Source organism: Antechinus flavipes, chromosome 3 (genome assembly GCF_016432865.1).
Source record: "Antechinus flavipes isolate AdamAnt ecotype Samford, QLD, Australia chromosome 3, AdamAnt_v2, whole genome shotgun sequence".
NCBI lineage: Eukaryota > Metazoa > Chordata > Mammalia > Dasyuromorphia > Dasyuridae > Antechinus > Antechinus flavipes.
The window spans coordinates 579,782,016-579,799,129 of NC_067400.1; the positions used below are offsets into that span (position 1 = coordinate 579,782,016).

The 17,114-nt window shown below is 42.6% G+C and overlaps 1 protein-coding gene across 1 annotated transcript in view; it reads right to left on the reverse strand.

Moving 5' to 3' along the window:
- CLIC4 (chloride intracellular channel 4) overlaps window positions 1-17,114 on the reverse strand; it is a 74,665-nt gene that overhangs the window by 34,534 nt on the left and 23,017 nt on the right. The gene's annotated exons all lie outside the window — the stretch shown is intronic.

Consider the following 17,114-nt stretch of genomic DNA (forward strand, 5'->3'; position numbering starts at 1 on the left):
CGCAATCCGAACTTCTCCACCCCACGGTCCCTTCAGCCTTTTCCTATCAGAGCCTAGAGACCATCTTCCTTTCTGCTTCATTTGCATTCCCAGCACTTACTACAGGGCCAGCACACAGCAAGAGCTACTAACCACAAAAGACACAATATGGTGAAAAACTAGAGTTCAAATTGTAGCTATACTAGTAACTTTGAAAGAACCTCAGAGATATTAATAGTGATTAAAAAAAAAAAAGGAAAATGCATGCTATTAGCAACAGTATGGAAAAAATGTCGTCGTCTTCCCCACCCCCCAAAAAAAGAAAGAAATGGAAACTCAAAAAATTCAATGGTTTCTTGGCAGGGTTTGGGAGGACCAGCACATTAATGCACTTCTGGTAGTCCTGTGAATTTAGAATTATGTCCCCAAAGTCACTAAACTTAACCCTAAAAACACACACATATGTAGGAGAAAAAACCCAACTTTCAGTTATAGCAATAAACTGATAACTAACAGAGTTAAAGGAGACAGAACTGGGATAGAAACATATGATTTCACTGGCACAGTAATAATGATTACATTATTAAAAATACAAGAAAATAAGAAAGAAAAGTGTCAATGAAACAGAAGAGGGAAGCAAGTTTAGAAGGAGAAATAAGCAGAGTAGCAGCAGTCCTATGTGTCAAAGTGAATATATAATTTAAAACAAAAGATGTACATAATAGAGATCCATAGTTTCATACACAATTCTTCTATTACTCTTTGTAAATTTCATGCTTATTGATGTCTCTCAACTTCACAAAAGTAAAAATAAAACAAATAACCTTGAAAACAATCAAACCCACATTCAATTTTACAAATGATTACAAAATAGAATCATAGTTCAACCTTCTCACTGAACAGATAAGAAAACTAATTTGTCAAAATAGACCAAATATGTTGATGATACAATGAGGAAACAAAAGAAAACATATGCTAAAAGAAAATGATAAACACTATAGAAAAGATATGAAATGGATATCTAGGGCGCATTGTAAAGAGAGGAGACTGGGTCTCCATTTCCCTGTCCAAAATTTCTCAGGTTTTGTTCAGAATCCTTGGGCAAGAAATGACACATCTTCAGAAGGTATCAAGTACCTTCTAAACTGTTAAGTGCACTTTTACAAGCCATTCTCTCTTCTTTCATCCTTTATTCTGAGAGTGATCAAATTTCCCTAGACTCTTCTAAATAAACCTTTTCTAAAAGTACAGCTGCAGGGAGAAAAAATAAACATTAGAAAAGCAACTCTGACAACACTCAGACTGAAAGGTATCTGGGCAGGTTAGCCTTCTCCCCATATGTACAGATCCGGCTATTAAAAACAAAACAAAAAGCGTGCCCTAGCTCATAGATCCCACACGGACACAGACAGAGACACAGACTCACACAGTCTTTCTCTTCCCTTCCTCCCTCTGTCTTTCTTCCCTCTCTGTCTCCCTTCCTCCATGTTTCTCTCCCTCTCTCCATATTTCCCTCCCTCCCCCACCCCCTCTCTCTCTCATCACAACCTCCTCTACATCAGTGTATTATTCTATATTCTATATTCTCACCTCAATCTTTTTCTAGATTCTCATCAAGAAAAAACCAACTCTCTAATAACTTTTTATCTTAAAGTTCTCAAACCAGTAAAAAATATTTCCTTGTCCTATCAGCTTCTTGTATCCAAGTCAACAAGAAGCCCAAACTTTCCCTGCATATTGAATGTGCGCATTAATCCTCTCTCCCATTTCATCAGTGCTTTAAAATTGCTGAAGTGCTTTTTCTCACCACCACTGTGAGGTTGGGAATTTAGGAGTAGTTTGTGATCCCCATTTCAGAGAATGAGGAAACAGGCTTAAATACTAAAGGCACAGAGCTGGGATGGGTCTGAGCCAGGGCTCAACCCCAGGCCTCTAGGGCCAAGTTCAGCAGGCTCTCCATTATGCCCCATGGCCAACCAGAAAAGAAGAAGGGACACGTAGACTAAGGGCAAGTCCAGGATGAGCAACTCAATACACATGGCACCCCCTCTCCCTGGCTCCCTTCCCTACAGGGCTGGGATAAAGCCACCGTGCCAACTGTTAAGGGCCAAAGACACAAACTTCCTATTCTCTTCTAAACCTGGAAACTCAACTGGACGTGAGATGGAGGCAGCCGGGGACAGGAGAAAAAGGACAGCAATCTTCTTGTCGACACAGGGCAAGAACCCAGGGGTGAGCTGAGGAATAAGGCAAAAGCTCCAGCTCCTCCAATAGCGTAGGAGAACTTAGCCCTGTGAATGGCTTAAGGATGTTTTCAGGTTATTGACTCTCCTTGAGAAACCAGCCTGTGGCTAATTCAACCCATTAGTTTACAACTATTTTTAATATAAATCCAATCCAGTTCTGGTGTTAACAATGGAGTCTTAACAAATGCACCTCATATGTTTGCATCTGCTATTTGAGATTTTTTCAAAAAAAAATGCAAAAATAATTTTCCCAGTTTCCTGATCTTTATCTAATTTTTGGTATGCCAGTTTTGTTTGTGCAAAATCTTTTTAATTTTATGTAATCAAAACAATTAGCTATCTCCTATAAATGCTTTTTCTCTTGTCTGGTAGTGAAATCTTTCCTTAACCATATATATGACAGATAATTTCTTTCATGTTCCACTAATAGGCTTATGGTGTCACCCTTTATGCCTAAATCATGTACCTATTCTGAACTTATTTTGGCGTGTAGTTTCAGGTGTTGGTCTATGCCCGATTCCTTCCAGACTACTAATTTTTGTTAAACAGTGGTTTATCAAAAATTTAGGTTGCTCTGCTGCTTCTATAAAGTGTGTATCTAATCTTTTCTACCAATCAACCTCTGTATTTCTTATCTAGTGCTAAAAAGTTTTGATACAGCATTGTAGTCTTGGTAATTGGTTGGTAGGGCACTGAGAAAGTCAATTAATATAGGTAACACTATCATTTTTATGATATTGGCCTGGCCTACCTCTAAGCAATTAAGATTTCTTGGATCTAAGCCTAGATCCTTTGCCTTCTGGAATACCATGTTCCAAGACCTCAGCTCTTTTTTATATAACGGTAACTGATAAATCTTGTGTTTTACTGACAAAGTTTATGCTGTACTTGGATTCTTTCTTTCTGGCTGTGTACAGTATTTTTTCCTTCACCTGGGTACCAGCTATGATAATTCCTGAGAATTCTCATTTTAGGGTTTTTTTCAGCAAGTGACTTATGGATTTTTTCCATTTCTACTTTGTCCTCTGGTTCTAAGATATTGGGATAATTTTCTTTTATAATTTCCTGAAATATGATATGTAAACTCTCCAGTGATCCTTAAATTGTTTGTACTCGATCTGTTTTTCAATTCAAGTGTCTTTCTTATGAGATAGTTCACATTTTCTTTTATTTTTTTCATTATTTTGATTTTTTTAATTTCTTAAGATCTCGTGGAGTCATTACCATCCATTTGGCCAATTCTAATTTTCAAGTAATTTTCTTCAGTGAGGTTTTGTGCCTCTTTTACCAAATTCTCTTTTCTTGCAGATCAGAGGACCTGGTCACAGTTCCAGGACTAAAAGGAATGCTTTGTGCTTAAGGCTGCAGAGGAGCAGGGGCCCTTCCTAGGTAGAACCCAGAGCACAGACCAGGATAGCAGTGACCACACCACCTTAGAAGATTATTGTGCATATTAATGGTAGTGTTGTAAAAATGATCAACTATGAAAGACTTGGTTACTCTGATCAATACAATGATACAAGACAATTCCAAAGGACTCTTAATGAAAAAATGAACTGATGAACTTTGATTGCAAATTAGGGTATAATTTTCTTACTTTTTTTTAAATGTTTTTTGTAATGTGGCTAATATGGAAATACATTTTGCATCATTTCCTATGAATAAGTAATATTATTTTGCTTGCCTTCTCAATGGGTAGGGGAAGGCCATGAGGAAGGAAAATCATTTGAAAACTAAAATTTAAAAGGAAAACAATGTTAAAAACAAATACACAAATTTTTTTAAAAACTAGTACTATTGTGCTTCAAGAAATGATGAATATGATGCATTCAGAAAAATCTGGAAATACTTAACTGATGTAAAGTGAATGTAATAGAACTAGAACATTGTACACAATTACAGCAGTATTGTATGATGATAACTGTGAATGACTTAACTATTCTCAGCAATATGATGATCTAAGAGAGTTCCCAAGGATTTATGATGAAAAATACAATCCCATTCAAAGAAAGAATTGATAGAATCTGAATATAGACCAAAGCATACCTTTTTTTTGGTCTGGTTTTTCTTTCACAACAAGATTAATAAGGAAATGTGTTTTGTGTGACTGCATGCATATAAGTTATATCAACTGTTTTCCATCTCAGGGAGGAGGGAGAGAAGGGAAAGAGAATTTAGAACTCAAAAAATTTTTTAATGATTACTTAACATATTTAACATGTATTTGACTACCTGCCATGTAGGGGAGGGGGTGGGGAAAAGGAAGGGATAATTTGGAACAAAAGGCTTTACAAGAATCAATGTTGAAAAATTACCCATGCATGTTTTATAATTAAAAACCTTTAATTAAAAAAAAGTCAAAAAATAAATGATTGTTTAAAATCTCTATATGTAATTAGAAAAAAGGTAATTTAACAAAGTAACAAACCTGCCACAAAAGTCTCCTCTCCAATAGGATAGGAGCCAATGCAAACTATTTACCTGTCTTACAGGACTTTTTATTTATAAAGATCACTGGTAGTATATCTGTAAAGTAATCCTGACCAGAGACTGGCTGCTGAACCCTGGAAATAATTTTCTTAAACAAAAGCCTATATCATAAATGGCATTCATTAAAATGAAATTTTACCCATTAACTATAAAGAAAGAAGCCCATTAAGGGAACAAATGTGCTCAAGATATTGTAGAACAATTCTTTGGTTGCAACATTCTGCTTTAGGAGATTTCTAGCCCAGATAAACATCCATTTTCTGAAACGCTGCCCAGGATCCCAAGTTGTATTTCCGGGCAACAGAAAGTCGCCACTCCTAAAGTCAAGTTTCAGAGCCCTAAGAAGGGCCCTTGTTTTATGATCTAGATTTGTCACATGCCTGCCCAGCATCGGCAAAGGGTAAGTTTAAGGACGTGATCAAGTAAAGATTGAAAGCAAAGGTAAAAGAAAAACAACATTTTCAAATGCTGGGTTTTGCTGAGTCCCCAGGGTCAGAATAATACAGGGAAGAGAGATGTGGGCTGGCCTGCAAGGACGCCCGTAACAAGCTGCAGCTCTTCCTTCCTGGACTCCAGAGAAAAGAGAATCGTCCTTCAGGCAGAAGACCCCAATTTGAGAGCCCGCCTGTGACTCTCCCTGTGTCCCTGTATCCCAGGGCATCATTGCCCAGGGTCAGCCCAGTCCTGCTTTCTCCAACGGTCCTCCATAGAAGGACAGTTAGGCACTAGAGCCTAGCCCCCCATGGCCCACTCCCTCGTTTTCTCAGCAGACAAGTGAAGGAATACTATTAGGTAGGAAACCCCCGGTCTGGACAAGTGGCGTGAAGGAATCGGAAGGGCCAAGACCCAAGGCCGCAGCACGGGGTGACAGATGGCACCAGTGGGGTGAGAAGGGGAGTGCCCACTGGAAGGCACCTCCACGCCCTTAGGGCACCAGTGGGCAGCTGCCAGGCCAGACACACAGCCGGGAGCCCTATGCACAGGTTTGGGGGTTAAAATCATAAAAGCTGAAAAGTGCCATGGAAGAGACCCCAAGGCAGGGTCTGGGGCGGGAAGGGGAAAGGTCGGACAGGGACAAGGAGAGCTGAATGAGAAACGTGGACATCAGTTTATAAGAACTGCATCTGTTTAACACTGACTGGATTACTAAATGTCTGGGGGAGAGGGGAAAGAAGGGAGAACAATCTGGAATACAAGGTTTTGCAAGGCTGAATGTTGAAAATGATCTCTACATGTGTTTGAAAAACAAGCTTATATTAAAAAAGAAAAAACTTCCAAAAAGAGAGAGAGAGAGAGAGAGAGAGAGAGAGAGAGAGAGAGAGAGAGCGAAGAGAGATGGGAGGCAGGTTGTGATGAAAACTCAGAAATCCATGCCACAGAAAAAGCTAAGAAGGGCGAGGGCTAAGAAAAGCGCGTTGGATTTAGCGACTAAGAGATCGGCAGGAACTTTGGACAGAGCTGACTCAGTCGAACAATAAGGTCAGAAGCCTAAGGAGAGGAAAAAGGTTTGAATTCAACTTCATCTTAGGCAAACGGCGCCAGCTCTAGGACCATGAGCAGCCACGTTATCAGCTTCCTGATCTCTAAAACGGGAGTGGCACTTGCCAGGACTGTTGGGAGGAGAACACTCCGAAAACCTTAAAGCCCTGTAACAGGCGAGTCAGTTTGTGTAAAAAGGAGTTGTCAGTTTCAGTAGACTCCAAGCCCAACATGTTAAAAGTGCATCCTAACAGATAAAAGTAGAGAATCCAGGTCAGGGGAAGACATCTCTGGCCTGGTGAGAAGACTGGGGGGCCGGAAGCCGGCCGAGGAGGGTCCGGCAGAGGCAGGTTTAGATCTAGAGGAAGAACAGCTTCTTAACAATACTCACCGTCCAAATGGAGAAGGGGGCATGCCACCAGAGGGCACTGACTCCCATAACTAGAGGCCTTCCCAGAGAGGATGCCCTGTCAAAGATGCTGTCCAAGGGATCTTTCGCAGGTAAAGGACTAGATAATTTCTAAAGTCTTTCAACTAGAAGATTCTTTTATTCTTTTAGACTCCCAAGACTTGAAGAAAGTTCCAAAAATCTTTCCTCATGGATTTTCTCTATGATACCCAATTAACTGTCAGGGTCATCGTCCTAACCCTAACCCAGCTATGCTTTCCCAAAAATGTCGTAATACCTACTCAAATTTGCACAACTCTAGAATGGAACCAAAGGCCAAGGGAGTAATCCCAGCACTGCCCAGAGTAGACAGGGGGCCACTAGGGGATGCCATAAATATTTTAATGTTTTACTCATTCAAAGTTAAAGGATCGTTCACTTGGAAAACTGAGCTTAACCCATCAAGGAAAGTTAAAACATTGTGAGGAAAGAGAGGGAAGGAAGGAAGAAGAAAAATTGGTTCAGAACTGGACAGGAGAAAGAAGTATCTCTGTAATTGGATCAGTTTTCTCAAGAGTTTAACCAAAGCTCTTGGAATTATATGATTTAGAATAAAAGGGACTTTAATTGCAGAAAAAAGTGAGTCCTAGAGTGGGCCCGTGAACTGACCAAGATTTCGCAGGTGGAATCTCTCTCTACGGACCAGAGCAGGAAACCAACCAAGCTTGGTCATCTGTCAATGGCGGAAGTTCCCAAGAGGCCAATTTAGAACAGACATGAGGAAAAGCTCACTGGCGATCACTACTGAAGTGTTTCAGCCTTTGTGATTCCATTTGGAGCCTTCTTGGCAAAGAGAGAGTTTCTGTTTCCTTCTTCAGCTCATTTTACTGATGGGGAGCAGAGTGACTTTCCAGGTCTCACAGTTAATGAGTGACACCAAATTAGAACTCGGGAAGCCGGATGCTCTATCCACCGCCCCTTCCTAACAATGAAAGCATTCCCAAAGTGGAAAGAGTGGCTTCCCTCTTATTTCTGAAATCCTGTGGTTCTACCTTTGCAGACATCGGGGTTTCAATCTTGTAGGCTCTCCAAACTATTCCCCTGCCGTGAGGAGATTCCTGTCAGTCACTAATTCTAGCTCCTGGGTCAGAGAAGAGAAAGGAATGAGTTCCAAGCCCTTAGTGGGCCCTCTACTGAGTAGGTGCTCAGTGAATCTTTGTTAAATTATAAGAGGGATTTCAGCCACTGCCCTGTTAGGACATTCTAAAAAGCCGGACTGGAGCACTGTGCTTTTGAGGAGGGAAAAAAACTCTCGGTGAAATTACCCAGTCTCATAAAGGCGGGAAGGGGGGAGCCATTATCTAGCCTGACTCCCTGACACAAAGGAAGAACTGTCTTCTTACCATAAGCAAATCATAAAAAGTCACCAATAAATATGAAAGAAGTCAAAGGGCATACACAGAATGGAAGAATTCCCACATCCAGAGTAAATCGCATACAGCCACGGGCAGGACACTGGAGCCCTTCTGCCAGATAAAAATAGCAAGCCACAGAACAGCCTGCGCTAAATTGGGGGATCTGTCTGATAGGTTTGGGATGATGTGGGAATCACATCAGTACTAAATGACAGGAGCCAGGAGCAGCAGGAAGGTGTCAGGTGAAGAGGTCAGTTCCCCCAGTCAAAGCAGTGGGGGGGAGGAAGGGGGAGCAGAACGGTAACATTCTTCCTGCTCTGAGAGAGCTTTCCGGACTGCTACTAGAAATTGGGAGTGCCTTCGCCCAGAACTCCAGAGAAAGGGCAAATTTCCTAATAACTGGGAAGGACAACGGAGGGGGCTGGGTTCAATGGCCTCTTAGATCCTTCCAGTAGGAGGTTCTGGGATCCCAAGATGTGCTCTGATGTGCAGACTCTGGTGGCTGAAAGTATAAATGTAGGGAGGCAAAATAACTCAGGTTTATGCTTTGGTATCCAAAAGCACTTTCCACAACACAACTCTGAGAGGAAAAAGCAAGGTAAAACCTCCTGTGCCTGGATTCTGGATTCGAAAAGTACCGTGGAAGGACATACCTGGGAACAGAAACCCTGATTTCAAGTCCTGTTTCTACCAGTTAATAGTCCCCAGACCAAGATGGTTTAATCACAAGGACACTCAGTTTTTTCATTTGTAAAATGAGAAGAAAAATCTAATTCTTATAAAGCTGTTGTGCAGAAAGTACTTTGAAAACCTTAAAGAATTATGTAAAACTGAACTTTTAAAATCACACTACCCCCTGGAATCAAATGCTGATGCTTGAGACCCACTTGTGACCTCTCTCCTTCACTAATCCCAACAGCATCCCCTAAGACCCTTTTGTGGCAGGCTGGGGGGGGATGGAGGGGGAAGGAAGGATACCAAAGCTTAATGAGAAACCAGCCTGGCCACCTCAGAGATCACAGATCACAGGGCAGGCCTAAAGCAGAGATGGGCTCCGGGGCACAACACACACAGGTACAAAGTAAACAAAAATCTGCAACAGGCCCTGGGGGAGGAGGGGGGAATCGAAGCCTCTCAAAGATGAAGGAGAAGTCAAGGAAGAAGTGCTCCCTGCAGGCCAGCCTATGAGCAGAGACACGGAGAGGAGACAGACTGGGACAGGGGAAAGGAGGCTTCTCCCCGGCAGAAGAGGGAGCACTCCTTCCAGGAGGCAGCAAGGAGCCACTGCAGCTTCCGGAGCAGAAAGGCCACACGGTAACTGGCACGACACTCCAAAAGGGCAGAAGGCTGCCGGGGCCCATTTATGGGAGAAAATGCAACAAAGGCATTAAATATGGGGCAGAGCTTATTCATTAACTCTGAATTCCTTGTGACACCACTTGGACTCTGCTCTGGTGTCCAGTGACCTGAATGTTCCTTTTTATTAGCTCTTCTCAGACTAAGGGAAAGCAGGAGCAAACTGCGAACCTCTCAGCCCAGACGGGACTGGTAGGAAAAGGATGGACAGCTCCACCAGCACAGGAGAGATCCGACAGAGACCCAGACTTTTTTTTTTTTTTTTTTTTTTTTTGCTGAGGTACTTGGGGTTAAGTGACTTGCCCAGAGTCACACAGCCAGGAAGTGTAAAGTGTCTGAGGCCAGATTTGAACTTGGGTCCTCCTGACTTCAAGGCTGGTACTCTATTCTCTGGACCAGCTAGCTTACTTTTCTACCAGGGGAGATAACACATATAGCTATATACAAAATAAACATGAGGTAAAAACAAGGAAAATTTGGAAAGTATGACCACTGGAACCTGGAAAGGAGCATCAGGAAAAGCTTCATCTGGAAGGCATCATTTAAGTGCTGTTTTTAAAGAAATAAAAGTAGAAGTGAAGGGACAGAATATTTGAGTTTTGTTACCTTTTTTAAAAATTAATGGCCAATTATTTAATACAGAAAATTTTATTTTCTCCAAGATATGTACATAAACATTGGTTTTTTAAGAGGCGAAGTTAAAATTTTTTCCCAAAACTTCACTAACATGTGAAGGCAACCAGGTTTTCAAAAGGCTGTACCAATGAAGCCCCAGTTCTGGAAGAGTCTATAGATTTACAAGTCCCTCTGGTCCAGGCTCTGGCTAGAGACCCAGGGACCTCTGTCACCACAGGGTGGCTGAGGTCAGCTCAGAGAGACTCATCCCCTGCGGAAAGGGCATTTTTCGGCTCTAGCACTTCACAAAGGTGATCTTCTAAGGTTCAGCACACTGCTGGGAGTAGCACGGCTGGCAGAGCAGGTTTTGGGAGAAGTCTTAAAGCTCCAATGACCAGCCCAACATGGGAGCACACAAGTGTCTCATCCCTCCTTTGGCCAGAAGATCAATGCTCTATTTTACTGCCATCCTGAGAAATACCCTCAAACTGACAATGATGGCAAGAAAATTAGCAGAACTCAATGATGACCCTACAAGACACACAAGCCATCTCAGCAAACCCAGGAAAATCCCAGCGATTCATTTACAGAAACATCAAGTATGATGGCAAGATTGATCGAGTCTGCAGCTCTAACAACACAGGCCAGTGTAAGAAGCCCAGCTATGACCAAAAAAAAAGAGAGAGAGAACAGAACCCCCCAAAACACCCACAGCAGAGGGCAGGTCTCCCAGCAATTCTGTATATCCAAAGGACTGGCAATAGCATGTGCTCTAGAGAAGCTAAAAGAAACCAAAACAAAACAAAACATGATTTGCTTTTAACTTGCTCATAAAAATGCCTTTAAACAGAAAGTATCATTATGTCCTAAACCAATATTCAAAGATATTGGAAAATATAGATATTTCTAATCAAACATTTGAAGTAACATGTTACCTATCATAACCTTTTCTAAAAAGTTTAATAGATCACATGAAGCAGTAAAATGTCATCAGTAACCAATCTTACTGGATATGATATTGTTGATTTAAGATATCTCTCAGTAAACATGGCATTCAACAAGTAGGATTATATAAGATTTTTATTGACACAAATAAAAGGGACCAAAGAATTCATTGAACAAGTGGGGAAACTGAGGCCCCAGAAGGTTTAGTAAATTTCCAAAAATCATAGTAAGCAGTAGATTTTCTCATTCAAAAATTAACACTTTTTCCAAAGGACCATGCTGATTTCTAAAGAAATATCAAACAATATGCTGTTGACCAAAAACTTGATTCGATCTATTCTTTCTGACTGATATTTAAATCCAAATCTTAGTTTAAAGCATCAGCGCCTATGTTCAAGAAAACAAAGTTAGCAACCCAAAAGAGATCCATTAATACCGTTTAGAGTGCTGTTTGATGAATGCCTACTACTGATGAAGATAAGGAATAAGGAAAATATTTTTAAAAGTTTTTTTTTTAAAATTCCCTATTTCCCACCCCACTCCCCACAGAGTGACTTTCTACTCGATCGACTTTGGCCAGGATTCTTTTCCCCATGATGCAAGAAGACTTTGCTCCCTGAAGTTTCGAACATCAGCAATATTCAAAAGAACCAAATTCCAAGAGAGTGCACACTTCCCCCCTTCTCTGTCCAAATACCACTGTGTGGCCCTGTCCCGGGCCCTGCTACAAGACGCTCGAGGCCGGTGACTTAGGTTCGCACGGTTAAGGCGGCAGCATTTTAACCTTGAATTAACTTGAAACCAACACTCAGTCTTGCATGTAATTACCTCGGCCTCTTCTGCCCAGACAACGGGCAGCGGCCCTCAGAGTAGAGGCCCAGCCACGGAGGGAGGAAGATCTCTGAGCCCCATTAGCGGGCGGGTCCTGGGCAAGTCCCTTAAGTTCTCAGTGCTCCCAGGCCCGAAGGCTCCCCCTCCACAACATCCTTTGCTTCCGGGGCTTCCTCCCAGGCTGCTCTGCCCTGGGGACAGGGGGGCTGGCGGACAGTCTACCTCAGGGGAGGCCTGTAGGGGTCTTTCCTCCCAGTGCTTAGTACAAAGCCTGCCAGTCAGCCTGGTGACTCAACCCAAGGCACAATTCAGTGGCCGATTTACATGAGTATAGAAAGTTTCCAGGACAGAGGCCTGAGCCTCCAGCTTTATCCTACATCTCCACTTTTTTATTGTAATGTTATTATTGCGGGAGGCCAGTGGATCTCTCCTGTTTTCTACTGCAGCAGTTATTGCCCCGCTCCCCACATCCCTTCCGCCCCCATCCCTGGCTGAGGATGCTTTCTCCCTTGTCTTAACACTCACTGCCCAGTGCTCTTTAATCTAAAGAGTCCCCATCCTCTATCTTGCCATCCTCCTTAGCCTTCTGGTGCCAGCCCACCAGCCTGCCCCCAGGCACCTCTCCCTTCTGTCAGCTGTTTCCCGTGCCCACCTCCAAACACACAGCACTCCACACCCAGTAAGCACTTTTTAAAATGCATTTGGCGAATGACATTGAGTGTCACTGCCTTTGTAACACTATTAAGCATAAAGTAAACATCCGAGGAATACTTCCTGAGATGGAAAATTAATGAAACAAGAGATCATGCCATGGAGAGCAAAGAAAGAATTCTCTGCTGCACCATTTAGGGAAGATGTTAAAGGTCAAAACAACATCAGAGTCCACATTTAAAAAAATAACAAACCTAAAAATCTGAAAGGAACATTTTTTTAAAGCAAAAATTCCAGCTTTAGAATAACTGGATTTATAATCTAAACACCAGCAAAACTGCAATCCACAAGATCACCTCAAAAGCCTGACTAGCAGAATACAAAATCAACCACTGTGTTTTCTGAGGAAGATACAAACCTTATATAGGAGCCAAAAAAAAGAGGTCTCCACCTCTATCCAATACCCTCCCCATTTCCTCATGTAATTCCCCTTCCTACATAAAGCCTCTATTTCACTCTAATCAAAATGTCTCCCAGACAGTCTGGGAACCAGTTAAAAGAGATCCTGGAATAAGCCCTGAAGATTAAAGCTCCCTCTAGTAACTAGTACAGCTCCTGAGTAGGGTTATTGGGTCTCAGAATGATCTCCAATCACCATAAATGCCAGAGGAAAAATGATGATTCTGTACAAACTACTCAGAAGGGGGGGGATGGTGGAGGAGTAAGTGCTCCAGGCAGGAAATGAACGGGAACAGGAATTCTTCAGTCTACAACATAATATAATAATCCCTGACTCTTCAGGGAGGGGGAGGCAACTCTAAAACAATCTCACCTAGCTGGAACCCCAAACTGGATTCATCAAGCCCAGGCATCAAGGCCCTAAAAATCCCTTGGGTCCTCAGTGTATGTGTTCTTTTTTTTTTTTTAATAGCTTTTTATTTACAAGTTATATGCATGGGTAATTTTACAGCATTGACAATTGTAAAATCTTTTGTTCCAATTTTTCTCCTCCTTCCTTCCACCCCTCCCCCAAATGGCAGGTTGACCAATACATGTTAAATATGTTAAAGTATAAATTAAATACAAAATAAGTATACATGTCCAAACGGTTATTTTGCTGTACAAAAAGAATCGGACTCTGAAATATTGTACAGTTAGTCTGTGAATGAAATAAAAAATGCAGGCGGGCAAAAATAGAGGGTTGGGAATTCTTTGTAATGGTTCTTAGTCATCTCCCAGAATTCTTTCACTGGGTGTAGCTGGTTCAGTTCATTACTGCTCCATTGGAACTGATTTGGTTCATCTCATTGTTGAAGAGGACCACATCCATCAGAATTGATCATCATATAGTATTGTTGTTGAAGTAAATAATGATCTCCTGGTTCTGCTCATTTCACTCAGCATCAGTTCATGTAAGTCTCTCCAAGCCTCTCTGTATTCATCCTGCTGGTCATTCCTTACAGAACAATAATATTCCATAATATTCATTTACCACAATTTATTCAGCCATTCTCCAACTAATGGGCATCCACTCAGTTTCCAGTTTCTGGCCACTACAAAGAGGGCCGCCACAAACATTTTGGCACATACAGGTCCCTTTCCCTTCTTTACGATCTCTTTGGGATATAAGCCCAGCAGTGTTGCCAGTGTATGTATTCCTAATCTAGACACAATTCTAACAAACCAAGGATTAGTTTTCTAGAAATAACAAATTAAAAGGAGAGGAGGAAGGGAAAAGGGGACTGAAAGAAGGAAAAAATGATGGAGAATAACATACTGACAATTGTGAGAGAAAAGAGAAAACTCTGATGGAAGTACGAAAGCTTCACACCCTTCTATCACTGTGTTGGGATTCAAAGGAGACCCCAGAAAGGCTGGAGCTTGTGGTGAAGTGTTTGAAGAGAATTTGCCAGCTCAGAGCCATCTCCAAATCAAGGGGCAAAGTTTATTATAATTGTAATGCCAATTAAAGTGGGCTGAGTTCCAAAAGAATTTAGCAAAAAACTAGGAGTAAGAAGATAATTTCTAGGGAAAAAAAGAGATCTGGTGCTTCATGTCAACGATATGTTAATTTTATGACTAGGAGGTAGAACTGAGGAGTGGTCTTAGAGGTAGAGTTAGGGAGTGGTCTGGTATAGATGTCATTATAGCCTCAGAAACTTTTGTTGTTCGTGACCAAGAGCTTGTTATCTGCCTGCCAGGAAGGGCAAGGTAGCCTTAGGTCACTGCTACATCCTCCCTAGGAGCTGGGGGCAGTGAGCCACCAAGAAGAGTCCCGAAAGGCACTGGCTGACCTGTTCGTGCCCCGGGGCCCATGGCTGGGCCAGGGCTTCATCCCTCAGCTATCTTGCCCCAGAAATAACAGGCTCATTAACTGTCATGCCTTCTCCTATTTCCTGAGGATGACCAGCTAAGTTCTAGAGGAGTCTCTACAGCAGGAAACGGCCAAAGGCTGGCTCTTGGGGGAAGCTTCTGAAGGCCCATTGCTAACTGTTCGCATACATTTAAGGCAGTCCCCAGGGACTTAAACTAGGATTCAGGGTCTGGATGGAGCAAAACGGGCGGGAACTTCAGAACATGGAACTCAGAGTTGGGAGGAGATCATCCGGTCTAACCTAATTTTCTTGGGGAAAACGGGTCCAGAGGCAGCCCAGGTCACATAGTTACCTAGTAGTGTGCCACCAGGACTCTGGACAGGATTCCCGACTCCCAAGGCAATCTCTTCTCTCCACATCACACTGCCTCCTGGCAATTTTGCTTTTGTACATAAAGTAAAAACAACATTAACTTTCAATGGTACGCCACAGAAGAGATGACTACAGGGAGAGCAGTAATGGTTGAAGAAAGGATGCGATCCAGCTTCTGGACTGCTATGCCATTGGCACCAGAACAGCGGATATGGAACTAGTCACAAAATCACACAGCTCATGCAGCTCCTAAGTCCAATGAACCGAATCCTATCCCTTTCTCAGGCCTTCCATCCAAAAGCCCCCAAGATAAGAATGTGACAATCAGAAAGCACCACCATTGTCTCACATGACATAAAGGCTGACTCAGAGGTCAGGTGTGATTTCTCAGAGGTCCCCAGGAAGTCCCTAAAATAAGATTCAGTCACTCAACAAACATCTTGGAGCACCTACATGCAGAGAATTTTGCCAAATGCTCAGGAAGACGCTCAAGTCAGCCAAAGGCTTCACCAAGTTTATATACATTTTGCAAATCAGAAACAATAAACTATGACACTTCCCAGAATCCCATTCACAGCTAACACTTGCCGAACACCCTAGGGATTGATGGATTGCTTGATTCCCCAATGTGGCACAAAATCAGGCAGACTTAGAAACTTTTGAAAACCATCTACAATAACTCCCTCACTTTGCAGATGAAGAGGCAAACCCAAAAATTAAATGAATGGCCCAAGATCTCACTCCCTAGCCAGGGGCAGCAGCCAAGGTCTTCAATGATTCTATGACCCTCCTACCACACCAGCTGCTCTTCAAATAACACTAGCCAACTCCTGCAGCTTCTAGCAGGCTTATAAAGTTGTGTGGGCTTTGGGGGGCTCTGAAACAGAATGAGCTGTTCCAACTGAGGAGCACACACGCTTTGACCCCAGATGGGAGGCCCACTGCCTTTCTGCTCCAGCACAACTTCTAATTATAGCCAGTGGATCAAGCAGCCACATCAGAAGAACTCCCCTTTCACTTACCAACACTGAAGGTCCTTTTCAGTTCCAGTAGTTTCAGAGTCAGAGCTCCCCTCTGTTGAATGCACATCACCACTGAGGGCCTGCTCTTGAGATGGCTCCGGTGCGTCTGAGCAAGGCGAATGTTCCATGCCCAAAACAGGAGTGCCAGGCTGACAAGAAACTGATCCAAGGCCAAAGACTAAAACAAACCTCAATCGTGGTGATATGCGTACAACAGACCGGAGCTCTGACTCAGAAGCTATTGGAACCAAAAAGGGCCTGAGCCTATCATGTATCCCAATCCCCCTGCAGTCCACAGAGGCAGAACCAGAGCCTGTCAAATGGCTGTGGGTTAGGTCCCAATCACCAGTGAAGGAGCACCTGTGTTAGCACTGAAGTTTCCTGACTTCCAGACCAATAATCCTGCCCCTAGACCAGGCGGGCTGGCACCTCCCAAGGAAGTGGAAGCTCTTAGTCCTTTCCCATCATTCAAACTGCCAAAATCTACTTTTGCTTCTTTTCTTTCTTTTATTCCCCCCAAATAAAAATAAGGGGGGAAAAAGGAATCAAACACTAGGTCTCATCAGGTTGGTGATATTTTCAATGAGTCAAAAGGAGGGGAGACAAAAATCTGAAGCTGACCCAGAAGTACTCACTGATCTCACTAGCCAAGCTCAAGAAACTTCACAGATGTGACTTCACCCCTGGATTATACTCCTATATTTAGTTTATACCTAATATGGATATTTAAAGTCCTAAACTGATAGGCATTTCCTCCATCCAAAAAAAGAAACTGCTTGGCTCTCTGTCAACAATAAAAGGATTAAGCTTGAGCTCCTCAGAAGAACACCCTGCAGAGAAGATTGCCAACAATAAACAGGCAGCTCCCTCAGACAGCAAGACCCCCACATCTCCAAGTCAGAAAGACAAACCCTCACCGCCAAATGAAAATCTCACACTCAAGGCAGAGGCTACTAGCCAGTCTCTTTATAAGTTCTTAAAAGCCTTTTCAAAACCCTAATTAACCAGGC